Source organism: Armigeres subalbatus, chromosome 3 (genome assembly GCF_024139115.2).
Source record: "Armigeres subalbatus isolate Guangzhou_Male chromosome 3, GZ_Asu_2, whole genome shotgun sequence".
NCBI lineage: Eukaryota > Metazoa > Arthropoda > Insecta > Diptera > Culicidae > Armigeres > Armigeres subalbatus.
The window spans coordinates 138,929,332-138,944,038 of NC_085141.1; the positions used below are offsets into that span (position 1 = coordinate 138,929,332).

General features: G+C 42.2%; 1 protein-coding gene across 5 annotated transcripts in view; it reads left to right on the forward strand.

Annotated features, from left to right (window-relative positions):
• Positions 1 to 11,973: 11,973 nt before the first annotated feature.
• LOC134224902 (ATP-binding cassette sub-family C member 4-like) overlaps positions 11,974 to 14,707 on the forward strand; it is a 66,720-nt gene continuing 63,986 nt past the window's right edge. For 2 of the 5 annotated variants that reach the window (XM_062704546.1, XM_062704548.1), the window contains exon 1: positions 11,974 to 12,157. The gene's annotated coding sequence lies outside the window, so the exon portion shown is untranslated. The remainder of the gene's footprint in view (positions 12,158 to 14,707) is intronic. The other 3 variants (XM_062704549.1, XM_062704550.1, XM_062704551.1) reach the window with 3 other exon arrangements.

Sequence of the window (14,707 nt, forward strand, 5' to 3'; positions counted from 1 at the left end):
GTTCATTACATTAAGCCGGTTTATTTAGTTTCGATCAATAAATCTAAACGACTACTTTCGTTGGTTCCTCCAGCAGCAAGGGTATTAGGCCGAGGTCATTAGGTCGAATGAAATGTTAAAGGAGGAAATGAGAAGTGAAAAGTCAGTTCTTCCTTTTCTTCTTCTTCCCTTTCTCTTCCTTACTCCTTCTAACTTATTTTTTGTTTCATCTTTCTTCCTTCCTTTTTTCTCCATCTTTTTCATTCATCCTTCTTCCTTCTTTATTATTTCTTCTTTCTATTTGCTTGTTTTGCCTTTATCGTATACTTAGTAAACGTAAAGGCTATATGATCACTCCACAACCGACCTTTTGATTGAAGGCTCGAAAACCTATAGTGTTATATACTAATCAACACAGCTAAAAAATTAAGTTATGTCTATTATGTGTGTACTAGCAGTAGGTACCCGGCCTTGCTCGAAGTTGCCAGTTTGAATCGCAGTTTTTTCACAATCGGAAAATGAATAAACCAATTGGCCAAAAGGATAATTGTGTTTTCTCATTGGTACTTCATCATTTGATTAAAATAAGGCAGATTTCATGCGAAAACATTGACGGATTTTGAAAAAGGAATCAAACCTAAAATCGCCTTATTCCGGGCAAACGTCTATTTCTAAAGAAGGAAAAACATCCACCAATGTCTAATTCTGGGCAAACGCTATTTTTAAAGAAGGGATCACATTCACCATCCAGAAGGAAACACATTAGTAATTGCTTTTCACTGGGCAAACCATGATTTCGATGAAGGGTTGAGTTGATCGATAACGAAACAATACCACTCCCCCACACCCTCCTCTTTTCCATCCTTAACCCACTATCGTCGTCTCCTTAATATGAAGAATGTGTATTCCAAATTTGGCTGAAATCGGCTAAGATCAGAAGTTACACTGAGTTGATTGATAACTGAACAATACTCCTCCCCACACACCCTCCCTTTTTTCCAACGAGCATTCTGGAACATACACACAAACATACAAACATTGAGTTATATATGGTCGGGGTTCAGCCAAACCGCACCAAGCGGCTTTTCGACTGACTTGTGATATTTTGTTCGTACAAGGACAACGGAAATAGTTTCATATCAATTCAAGCATACATTTCTTCAGTTATGGAGTTGAGGGATATTCGATGCGATTTGCAATCAATTAAATCTGCTAAACGAAAGTTTGAGCAGAAAAATCGGTAATTTTTCGATGGCGCTTGGTGTGATTTGGCTGAACACCGACCATATAATGCTAGCTTTATGTACCCGGTCTTGCTCGGAATTGCCAGTTTGTTACGCAGTTTTTTTTACAATCGGAAAATGATAAAACCAATTGGTCAACAGGGTAATTATGTTTACCTATTGATACTTCATCATTTAATTAAAAGAAGGCTTCTGGAAACATTTACTGATTTTGAAGAAGGAATCATCCCCACAATCGCCTTATTCCGGGCAAACGTCTATTTCTAAAGCAGGAAAAACATTCACCGATGCCATTATCCGGGAAATAGCATATTTTTAAAGAAGGGGTCACACCCTCCATTGCCTTTTCCGGGCGAATGCCTACTTTTAAAGAAGCTTCCTTCCACCATCCAGAAGGAAGCACATTAATCATTGCTTTCCACTGAGAAAACTACGATAATAATTGGGGTAGCAATTATTATTGATTTATACACAGCAAATGCAACGGTGGATGGTGTGCAAAACTGTGTGAAGATTTCGGGCGAACACTCCAGTTCGTTCGAATCGCGCCGGGGACTAAGACAAGGTGATGGACTTTCATGCCTGTTGTTCAACATTGCGCTAGAAGGTGTCATACGGAGAGCCGGCTGTAACAGCCGGGGTACGATTTTCAACAGATCCAGTCAATTTATTTGTTTCGCGGATGACATGGACATTGTCGGCCGAACATTTGCAAAGGTGGCAGAACTATACACCCGCCTGAAACGTGAAGCAGCAAACGTTGGACTGGTGGTGAATGCGTCAAAGACAAAGAACATGCTTGTGGGCGAAAACGAGCGCGACAGGACCCGCCTGGGAAGCAGTGTTACGATGGACGGGGATACCTTCGAGGTGGTCGAGGAATTCGTCTACCTCGGATCCTTGCTAACGGCTGATAACAATGTCAGTCGTGAAATACGAAGGCGCATCATCTGTGGAAGTCGCGCCTACTACGGGCTCCAGAAGAAACTGCGGTCAAAAAAGATTCGCCACCGCACCAAATGTGTCATGTACAAGACGTTAATAAGACCGGTAGTCCTCTACGGACATGAAACATGGACAATGCTCGAGGAAGACTTGCAAGCACTCGGAGTAATCGAGAGATGGGTGCTTAGGACCATCTTTGACGGTGTGCAAGAAGACGGTGTGTGTGGCGAAAAATGAACCATGAGCTCGCCTAGCTCTACGGCGAATCCAGTATTCAGAAGGTAGTTAAAGCCGGAAGGGTACGATGGGCAGGGCATGTTGCAAGAATGCCGGACAGCAACCCTGCAAAGATGGTGTTCGCTTCCGATCCGGCAGGTACGAGACGGCGTGGAGCGCAGCGAGCGAGATGGGCAGACCAGGTGCAAAACGACTTGGCGAGCGTGAGGCGTATTCGAGGATGGAGAGATGCGGCCTCGAACCGTGTAAAGTGGCGTCAAATTGTTGATTCAGTGTTATCTGTTTAGATGTAGACTAAATAAATGAAATGAACCCAGCAAATGCATGCTTTCGATGAAGGGTTTTTCAGATGCTTTTAATAATTTTCCCAAATGCCCTTTCATGTCGAATGACCTTAGGCCAAATAGTGTTATGCTAATGGCCTGCTTCATTCAGGGTTATGTCATTTTCAGGGAAATGTCATATTCTGGGATATGTGTATCGGGAAGTATCATTTTCGTTAAAGTCATTTTTGGGGAAATGTGATTTCCGGGAAAATGTTATTGTCGAGGATTTGCTATTTTTGAGGAATTCGGGCAATCGGTTTTCGGAGAATTGTACAATGTCAAAGAACCTCGGATGAACTAAATAATAGAGAATTTAAATTATGTTTAAAGGATTCAGAAGTCGTTTTCTAAACAATACCCAGCCCCAATAACCTCCCGCATTCCAAAAGTCCCTCTCAGTCTTCCAGGTAGAGAAAGCGTGTTTAAAAGTTTGGTTTGAATCGACCCATGCGATAAAAAGGTATACTAAACTCTCTCATTCATCTATGACACTCCTATCCAGTCTGTTATGGTCTTCCTTAGACAGAGAATATGGATTCCAAGTTTGGTGGACATCGGTAAATGGGTTTAGAAATTATACTGAATTGATCAATAACTAAACAATACCCCTGTCTCACACCCTCCCCATCGTTTCCTTAAGACAGACAATATTTGATACAAATTTGGTTCAAATCGATTATAGGGTTCAAGACTTACATTGAGTTGATCGATAACATGGCAATACCCCTCTTTCCATACTCTCCTTCTTTTCCAAAGAGCATCCCTAACCCCCTATCGCTATCTCCTTAAGATAGAGAATGTGAAAGAAACCATTAACACCATTGGTTTAAAACAGATATTGTGAGCACGCAACAAGTGTTGCCTAAGCTACGGGCGTTAATGGATTCAATATCTGTTTCACCATCACCATTTCAAGAAGACGCCAAATGGGTGGCGAAAACTAGAACACGGGGGTGGCGAAAATTGAATCAAAATACTTGCAAATTAAACGGCATATTTATATGAATTAGCAATAATTTATCGTCATTATTGAATCAGATTTGCTAGCACAGGACTAGGGTGCTCACTAGAGTGATTCAAAATTTGACTTTTTCGCTCCTCTATGCCTCAACGATGACATTTGCTGTTTCAATAATCCTCCTAATTTTTTAGTTAATTTGCATGTAACCAGACTGAGAACGTGCAGTTTGAAGTTTGTATGGAAATTACTATAGATATCATCCCTTAAATGCAAAACTGTTCCGTGTTGCGACTCATTAACTATTCAAATGTAATCAACACAATTCATATATTTTTATAGCTTAATGAGCAACGTTGCGGAGCGGTGTTCCTTAAAAAGTTACTGTTTTTATAATAATTTTCATACAAACTTGAAACTGCGCTTGCTCAGTCTAGTTACATCCAAATTAGATAAAACTTTAGGAGCATTAATAAAACAGCAAATACCATCGTTTAAGCATAGAGGAGCGAAAAAGTCAAAATTTGAATCACTCTAGTGCTCACCCTTTACGCATCATATGAGACTAACTTGGATGCTCACCCTGCCACCTGATTCACGCTCTAGCACACCAATCTGAGACTTATTTGGGTACTCACTCTAGCTCCTCTTGACAAACAATATGAACCATGTGGGACTTACTTAGGTTCTCACTTCTGACACACCATGTGAGGCTGACTTGGATGCTCACTCTACTCTCCTCTGCCGTGCCTCGAGGTGTCGATAGCAGTGCTACGGCATGTGCAGTCCATACTAACACCTAAGCGCTCATTCTTCTGCCATGCCTAGTGGTGGCGACTGCGGTTGCCACCCGCTGCGACACTCCTACCTCGGCATGTGCAAACCTCTCATTCACTTCCCCACGTTCAGCCTCTTTTCGCTCTAACCGACCAATCACAAGTTAGTCATGCTTGTCGACTGCTGCTCGACGAACCAGATTTTCTGCAAGCTGCAGGCAATCTACGTGGTTGCAGTCGAAACTGCGTTCCACTTCTCCACCGCTTGGCACATCCTCTGGATGAGGGTGTCCGGGGTTGTGTCCCGACTGCAAACGTCTAGCATAGCTCTTCTTTCGACGTCGAAACGAGGACATACGAACAGTATGTGCTCTGCAGTTTCATCAACACCTGGGCAGTCAGGGCAGACGGGGCTCTCCGCGTGCCCAAACCTGTGGAGGTACTGCCGGAAGCAGCCATGGCCTGACAGGAATTGTGTCAGATGGAAGTGAACTTCCCCATGGGGTCTTCCCACCCAGCTCGATATGTTAGGTATCAGCCGGTGGGTCCACCTACCTTTAGAAGAGTTATCCCACTCGCGCTGCCATCTGGCAACCGAAGTCACCCTGATGCGTTCGCGGGCTCCTCTGGTACCACGTAGCTCGAAACACTCCTCGTCTTCCCGGATGACCAGCCCGACTGGCATCATGCTCGCAATCACGCAGGCTGCATCGTGTGATATCGTGCGGTAGGCAGATATCACTCTGAGACACATCAAGCGGTACGTGCTCTCCAGCTTCCGCAGGTAACTGGATACCCCCAGAGCTCTCGCCCAGGACGGGTCCCCGTAGCTAAGAATAGATACGGCAATGCCTACTAGTAGCCTACGTCTACTGGCACACACATTGGAACTTTTTTTTTTAATCTTTCGTTTATTTGGAAGGCTCATTTGCCGTGAAGCGTTACGGAGCCGAAATAAAGTTTAACAATACATTTCTTGATTCTTATATATAGTGTTAGTTTTGGGGAACCGAAAGACTCGCGGTTTGGTCGAGGTTAGGGAATACACCACACATTGGAACTGTTGAACATCATCCTCGATAATGCCGTAACAACAGTCGAAGCCCTCTTGCACGTATAGTCGACATGGCTGCCGAAGGTCAGCTTGTCGTCTATTACGACCCCAAGGAGCTTCAAACTCGGCTTTGATGCGATAGCGACTTTACTCTTATGAATCACTGCATGTTGAACCGACTTGCGGTTGTTGACGATAACCACCTCCGTCTTATGTTGAGCGAGCTCCAAGCCTATAGCGCTCATCCAATCCGCCACCGTGCTGATCGCGTGTGCTGTGGTCAGTTCTACCTCGGGAATTGACTCCCCGTAGACCTCCGAGGTTACGTCACCGATGATCTTAAGACCAGGAGGGAACTTTAGCTTCAGAACCCCATCATACATACCGGGCTCAGTATTGAACCTTGCGAAACTCCTGCGGTAATATGAACGCTTCTCTCAACAGCATCGGTCTCGTATAATAGTACACGGTTCTGGAAATGACTTTCCAAAATCCGGTACAGGCCCACCGACAGGCTAAGCCAGTGTAACGAGAGCACGATGGCATTCCAGTTTGCGCTGTTGAATGCTTTCTTCACATTAAGTCACATCACACTAACGCACAGTATCGAATACATCGCCTTTTCTGTTGGATCGCTATCTCGGCGGTCTTTACCACCGAGTTAATAGCGTCCAACGTGGACCTACCCTTGCGAAAACCGAACTGATTGCTTGACAGGCCGTTCGTACCCTCGGCCGTTCGCGTTGGCTGCTTCGCATATGTTGTCGAAGCACGCTCTCTTGCTGTTCTTGATGGCCTTGTTAAAGGTCAGTTTCGCAGCTCGGCGGTCCGCTCTTTCATCCTCGGTGCAGGCACGTTGCATCCTTCGTCTAGCCTTGAGGCAGGTTGATGGTTGATGGTTGCAATCTCGGCACTCCACCAGTATACCGGGCGTCTGCCATTTCTCGGCAGGGCTTTCCTCGGCATGGTGGCGTCGCACGCGCGTGATAGGGCAACTACCAACGCATCCCGATTAGACCTTCAGTATTGGCTTCCAGTCCCAGGGCCAGGGCCGTGGTGAAAACTTCGCTGTCGAAGTGATTGGTTCTCCACTTACGGACCTGGCAGGGATCCCCGGACCTCGGATGTTGCACGCCATAGTTGATCTTAAAACGAATTGCTACATGATCACTATGGGTGTAACCCTCATCCACCCTCCAGTCCAAGTCTGGTGCCAGACCAGGACGTTACGTCAATCTATGACTCGACCCCGTTCCTTCTGAACGTGCTAGCGGAACCATCATTAAGTAGCAATGCGTCGAGTTTCGCGAGCGCCTCTAGTAACGCTTGACCCCTTCAATTGGTGCAGCGGCTGCCTCACTTCACCTTCACCTTGGTGGGGCATAGCAGCAGCAGCTACAATAGAACACATCATGGATCTTGGCTATCGCGACACATTCAGCAAAGGAGTGTACCACCTCTTGGATCGGGTAAATAGCTGCCATCCTAGACCCGTCCGCCACCCAATTGCCGTTATCGACAGGGACGTTGTACGGATCCGAGACCGACTGCCACAGCAGCTGATGGGCAGTTGCACAGTGGTTAATATTTAGCTGTGTTACTTGCACGGCTTGTTCTTGTTTGGGGTTGGACAGAATGGTCGGGACAGGCAAAATTTTATCGAAGTTCAAATGACCATAACTCTGTGAATTAACAATTGATTTCTTTGGCTCTGCCAGTGTTCGACGGAAAAATATTTTTTTTATAATCTAATAAATATAAAAAGGGAATATCTTCTGTATTCGTCTATCTGAACATAAATTTGAACCAATTTTCCAAAATTTCTCGTCGAACACTGGCAGAAGCAAAGAAATCGGTTGATAATTCAGAATGATGTTCATTTAAACTGTGATAAAATTTCGCCTGCTCCGATCGTTCTGTCCAACCCTTCCTTGTATGTACGATTCCTGTCGGATCCAAATTGGTCCTTCCCTGGAACCAGATATAAGAAAGGTAGTTGTTACTATGATTCTTAAAATGTTTCTATAACCATCGTCTTGTAAAGCTATTAAGTTTGATACCCATATTCTCATGATTTCGATCTGTAATGATAAAATTATATTTTCGAAACCGTTTTACGGAAAGGGTCTTAGCTCCGCTTCTGCGTAATTAGTGTACAGCCCCTAAGATGAGTTACATCCCCACAACTTTGACATCGTGGCATTGTATTTCACTGGACGGGACAGAAAGCGTGGATAAACGAGCATCCAGCGTCTAAAACAGCAAGGAGCCGGGAACCGACTTAAGTGTGCTGGACTGGAAAAGCTGCACCAGCGCGGTAACTGGGAGGCAGCCAATTAACGTAAGGTTTAGAGGTGTGGTGTGTGTCACCGCACCATACCGTTGTTGGCAGTTTTTATCAATACGCTTCCGACGACATTTTTGCATCGGTGCGTCGCGGTTCAAAACCTGTCACACGCCGCTTGGTCCATATTTTTTTCACGCCAATTTGAGTTTTAATTAAATTGAATGAAGTTTTAAACTATTGATAGATTGCGTGATTTATATGTTTTACAAAAGTGTAAGATAGAAGAATAAGAATTAACCTTCTTCGGATATTAGGAAAAACTTACGAATAAGATGTTAGGGTCATATTGACCCAGAAATGTAAATGCTTATAAAACAGTCAAATTATAACCGAATTACAAAGTTTATATACCGTTCGAAAGATAAACTCATCAATTTTGTGGCTATGTGGTGATATGCTGGTTCTGGAGATAATGGCCACCGGGAAACGACTTCCACGGGGACCTTGTCGGTCGTATAAGGAGAGCATAAAAATCGCTCCATATATGCCATATATTCAATCGCTAATTCTTCATAGATTCTCTTAAAACTGTAATGTATGGTCCATGAGAGGGCTTCCGACGAAAGTGGCCACTCCTGGTACATGCAAGGAGCCCCCGGGGAACCCGCAGGAGGGGACATTTCCGTTTCAGCACCAAAATATGCCGTGCGGCGGCTCTTTCGTCATGATTTTCAACAAAATAGATGTTTATGCGCTTGAAATCGATAATTGACCACATTGGCCACTCTTGGAGCCTATGAGGTGCCCTCGGGGAACCCATAGGAGGGGACATTTCCGTTTTATCACCAAAATATGCCGTGCGGCGGCTCTTTTGTCATGATTTTCCACCAAATAGATGGTTAAGCGCTCGAAATCGATAAGCGACCACATTGGCCACTCTTGGAGCCTATGAGGTGCCCTCGGGGAACCCGTAGAAAGGAACATTTCCGTTTTAATTCCAAAATATGACATGCGGCGGCTCTTTCGTCGTGATTTTCCATCAAACAGATGGTTATGCGCTTGGATTAGAAAGTGACCACATTGGCCACTCCTGGTACTTGCAAGGTGCCCCCGGGGAACCCATAGGAGGGGACATTTCCGTTTTATCACCAAAATATGCCGTGCGGCGGCTCTTTTGTCATGATTTCCCACCAAACAGTTGGTTATTCGCTTGAAATCGATAAGTGACCACATTGGTCACTCTTGGAACCTATGAGGTGCCCTTGGGGAACCCGTAGAAAGGGACATTTCCGTTTTAGCACCAAAATATGTCGTGCACCAGCTCTTTCGTCATGATTTTCCACAAAATAGATGATTATGCGCTTGAAATCGATAATTGACCACATTGGCCACTCTTGGAACCTATCAGGGGCCCCTAGAGAACTCGTATAATGGAGTATTTCCGTTTTACTACCGAAATATGCCGTGCGGTGTGTTTTCCCACCGAAGAGATGGTTATTCGCTCGAAATCGATAAGTGACCACATTGGCCACTCTTGAAACCAATGAGGTGCCCTTGGGGAACCCGTAGAAAGGAACATTTCTGTTTTAACTCCAAAATATGCCGTGCGGCGGATGTTTCGTCACGATTTTCCACAAAATAGATGATTATGCGCTCGAAACCGATAAGTGACCACATTGGCCACTCTTGGAGCCTATGAGGTGCCCTCGGGAAACCCGTAGAATGTGAAATTTCCGTTTTAACACCAAAATATGCCGTGCGACAGCTCTTTTGTCATGATTTTCCACCAAACAGATGGTTATGCGCCTGAAATCGACAAATGACCACATTAGCCACTTTTGGAACCAATGAGATGCCCTCGGGGAACCCGTAGAAGGTGACATTTCCGTTTTTATACCGAAATTAATAAGTGATCACATTCTTCATTTTGGAACCTATAAAGTATTGAAAACCATGACGAAAGAGCCGCCGCACGGCATATTTTGGAGTAGAAATGGAAATGTCGTCTTCTACGGGTTCTCCGGGGCCCCTCATAGGTACCAAGAGTGGCCAATGTGGTCACTTACCGATTTCGAGCGCATGACCATATTTTCAGCTGAAAATCATGACGAAAGAGCCGCCGCACGGCATTTTTTAGTGATCATATTTTCAGCATGACCATCATGACCACGCATGACCATATTTTCAGCTGAAAATCATGACGAAAGAGCCGCCGCACGGCATATTTTAGTGTTCAATATTTCATCTTCTTTTACGGATTCCCCGGGGGCCCCTCATAAGTTCCAAGAGTGGCCAATGTGGTCACTTATCGATTTCGAGCGCATGATCATCTGTTTGGTGGAAAATCATGATGAAAGAGCCGACGCACGGCGTATCTTGGAGTTAAAACGGAAATGTCCAATTCTACGGGTTCCCTGGGGGCCCCTGATAGGTTCCAAGAGTGGCCAATGTGGTCAATTATCGATTTCAAGCGCATAATCATCTATTTTGTGGAAAATCATGACGAAATAGCCGCCGCACGGCATATTTTGGTGCTGATAACGGAAATGTTCCCTCCTGCGGGTTCTCCTGGGTCACCTTGCATGTACCAGGAGTAGCCACTTTCGTCGGAAGCCCTCTCATGGACCATACATTACCGTTTTAAGAGAATCTATGAAGAATTAGCGATCGAAAGGCATATATGGAGCGAATTCTATGCTCTCCTTATACGACCGACAAGGTCCCCGTGGAACTCGTTTCCCGGTGGCCATTGGCTCCAGAACCAGCATATCACCACATAGCCACAAAATTGATGAGTTTATCTTTCGAACGGTATATAAACTTTGCAATTCGGTTAAAATTTGACTGTTTTATAAGCATTTACATTTCTGGGTCAATATGACCCTAACATCTTATTCGTAACTTTTTTTGTGGGGTCGTTCCTGTTGCACCTTAAAATAGTTTTTTCATGTCAGATGCTTCATTTCCACAAAATATTAGAAGTCAAGAAATTTCAGAACGATTGGATTATCAGGTAAAAAGTTATTCTACTTTGAAGTTTCGTTTTGGGTCATATTGACCCCAACATCTTACTAAGGTTAAGAAGAAATAGTTTATTAATTAAAATTCACACAAATAAAAGAAAAAAGCGCAATATTGCCTAAATAAAAATATAATTTACCTTTTAAAGTCTATTTCGGAACATGCATTGAATCGTGAAAAACGCTTTGTCAAGCAAGCAAAAGCGCTTCTTGAAATGCAACTCCTAAGCTTCTTTTTTGTGAATTCTAAAGGAATTTCTAATTTAAATTCTTATGAAAACATGAAAATAAATTCCGTGGAAATTCAATACAATTTTCAGAGGGAATCTGAAAAAATCTCACTGACATTCAAAAGAGTGTCCTTCGGAAGTTAAAACAAATATTTTGCAACAAATAAAATGCTCCAGTTAAAATTCTTATGAACTTTTCGTTAAAATACAAAACGAAATATTCTTTTATGAGAAAATCTTCTGAGTAAGTGTTCAGTTTGTCTGGTCAAAGACGGTGATTCTGTCTGTCTTTTAACCTTCTGAGACTCGCACGTGGAAAGCACAACACCTTCGAAAAACCACGCTTGACGTTCACAAGAGAGGCGGAACTGCGTTACTTTCAGCATTCATCGAAAAGCACAGCGCTCTACGCAAGTCATATTGCCAGCCACGTATCTGAGAAAACTCGAGGGGAATTTACTATCTGTAAGTAAATGTACACGCTTAGTTTCATTCAACGACTAAGCTTGGGATCTAAAGTTTTGATCCAAACTTCAACCAACAAATATTTTACTGATCAATATTTTACCGAACAGTCTGCACAAATTTCAGCAGATCTCAGCCGATATTCGGCAATCAAATTCAGTATATAAGCAGCCAATCTTCACCATAAACTAACTTTATTTGACCTCATTTTATACCACACCCTCCTTTTCGCACTCGCACACCAACTTTCATCCACGTGCTGCTGGCACTGTATTCGCGAACTTTGATTGTATGTCGCAAAAAAAGCGCCTTGATGAGACATCGGCAAAGTTGTGCCGGCATCTGTGTAGCAGCTGGGCAGAATCTACTGTATTGGCACCATTACTTGGAGGGGTGAATAAATGCTATGGCAATATTCGATTCTCTCGACCAACCAAGCAGTAAGATCTGCCCGACAGTCATCGTTCAGCGTCGGCAGGAAGTGCTCACGCCAAAACACCGTTCTCATCGTGATATCGACGCGATTTCCGCGCGCGTGTCCACCTGTGCCGTCCGAGTCATTCCACCAACGTACTATATGCTGAATCCCTTTGGCATATGACATAGTCTTTTTTCAAGTTCATAAAAAAATGTAAAGTGAGTTACATATTTTTATCAGAAAAGGAATCTACGCAGAGTTGCTGATTTCGATTGTTGTGATATTATTTTGGGGCAAAGTGGCGAAAGAAGCATTGGCAGATATTTTTGGCCTAAAATAAACAGTGATAGTGAGAAGCACGTATTACGATATTAGTAAGCAGGGATGGTAGCAACCGCTTTTGGGACCAAAATATGTGATTCGACTGACCACATTATGGCGAATAAAAAATATTTTCAATCATGAAGGCAGTGAATAAAAAATCGTCCTCGGAGGTCCTAAGGATTTTTTTTTTTCTGAAAATGTGATATGAAGAAAACATATTTTTTGTACATTAAAAATGAAAAACGATTCAAACATGTTTCAGTTGCTTCCTTGTAAGTTTTGCTCAAAGGTTTTCAGTGATGGTGTAGTGATATTCTATAGTAATTGAAGTTTCCGTTCAAAATAATGCATATTGAGGGAGTTCAAAATCAACGGTTTGATGTTATGTAGAGTATCCCTTAATGTATGCAATATTTGACACAAATATCTTAATATTCATTCAACTTGTCAATGTAACGTTCTGCTCTATGGTCGTTGCTTTGTTATACACTATTGCCCTTGGTTTAGTGTATTTCAGTTCTGGGTAGCTTTGGTAATCTTTGTGTTTGTTTATAATAGGTTAGTTAAGTATTTAGTTAGCTAGTTAGGTATTCGAAACCACCAAATCTTCTGTATTTCAGCTATTTCTTAAAAAGACAATATAACCACCAGGGAGACAAATCACACAGCTAAAAATCTGTTAATTACACATCCTATTCGAACAAATTCCTAATTTAACTTTCATAATCTTTTCGTATAGACTATTGAATACAAACTTAGCTACCAAGCACTGTTGATGCTTTTCTCCTGCGTTTATTAACGGCGTATAAGAAAAATATAAAATATCATTGATAGTTGGATATGTCCTATTTTTAACATTGGTATATACTCATCGTAAAATTTCCCGTCGAATGCAACCTGTTGCGAGCCAATTGGAGTTGAGTAAGTTGTTTTTGCGCACATTCATACACACACACATACACACTGACAGACATTACCTCAGTTCTCCGAGCTGAGTATATGAAATTTAACTCTGCAGACTTCCTCTCAAAAGTTTGCTTTCGGATTGAGCATATGGCACAACTTTATTGCAAGAGAAAGGCAAAAAACCTGATGAAGTGATACGTTGGGTGGAATGAAACGTTCCAGGATGATGAAGTGGAATCAATTCCCGTACCAGACAAAGTTAGTATGTACAGTAGTACAAAATAATCATGTCTACTTCCAGATTTACCAAGAAAATTGAGCAGAAAAACAACAAATGGAGTTAGATTCTAGGTTTCTATTTTTAATGTGAATAATTCGAGAACAGTAGACTATTTAACATGATCTGATAGTCAACAAATGTATATTTTACCTCCACGGTTGTTAGATATCCAAAACACATCCGCATTTCCATAATTGTCATTGGAATCTATTTTAAATTATTGGGAGGAAATGAAAACTTGTGATTTTATGAATCAGGATTCACCTTAAAAGCCGATCTCTGCATTCCTCAAGTCGCGAAAGAGTTTTTTTGATAACACAAGGAAAATGAATTATAAATGAATCATAAATTCTACGAAGTTAATAAACTATCACTTTGTTTCTTTATACAATTGTTATGAACAACTCAAACTGGCATATTCTTATTTCAGATTTATTTTTTATCCAAGAGATCAGCTCTGGAAAATTCATTTGAAATTTGGCTTTTTCAAACACCTTACTTAAGGGAGCCAAAAGAAATTCCAAAATTTAAGTATAAATGCTATGTAAAAATAAAATGGGCTTAGAAACCGCGTAAAAACCAACCAAGGCATAACGAAATATACAAATTCCCCACTAAAAAGCAATCGTACGTCAAAATTCAATGCAACCACAGACAACGTGATTTGAAACCACTGGACATAATTTGTGAAGTTCAAGTCAAAACGAACTTGTTCAAATGACTGACAGTTGGTCCAACTTTGTGGGCTTCGAGTTCATGTAGTTGTCATGAACAGGCATGTCATGTCAACAGGCATTCAATCGCATTGTGCTGCGGATGGTGGGTTCGATACCCATTACAGTCGCAAAACTTTTCGTAGGAAAAAAAAAAGTTTTCAGCAGTACCAATAAACGTTGGATGCTGGTCCTACAAAGTTTTGACATTTTTCCCCATAAAAATCAACCACCTCCCTAGAAAAAATTTAAAATCCGAGATTTGGATTGGATTTGAATTGGGTTCGGAATGGATTTTGATTGAATTAAGATTGGATTTGGATAGGATTCCGATTGGATTTGGGTGAGATTTGGAAAGGATGTGAAGTGGATTTGGATTTGTTTTGAATTTGGATTGGATTTAGATTGTATTCGAATAGGATTTGTATCGAATATGGATAAGATTTTGGTTGAATGTGGATTAGATTTGGATTGGATTTGAATAAGATTTGAATTGGCTTTGGATTGAAAATATATTAGAATTGGACTGAATTTGGAGTAGATTT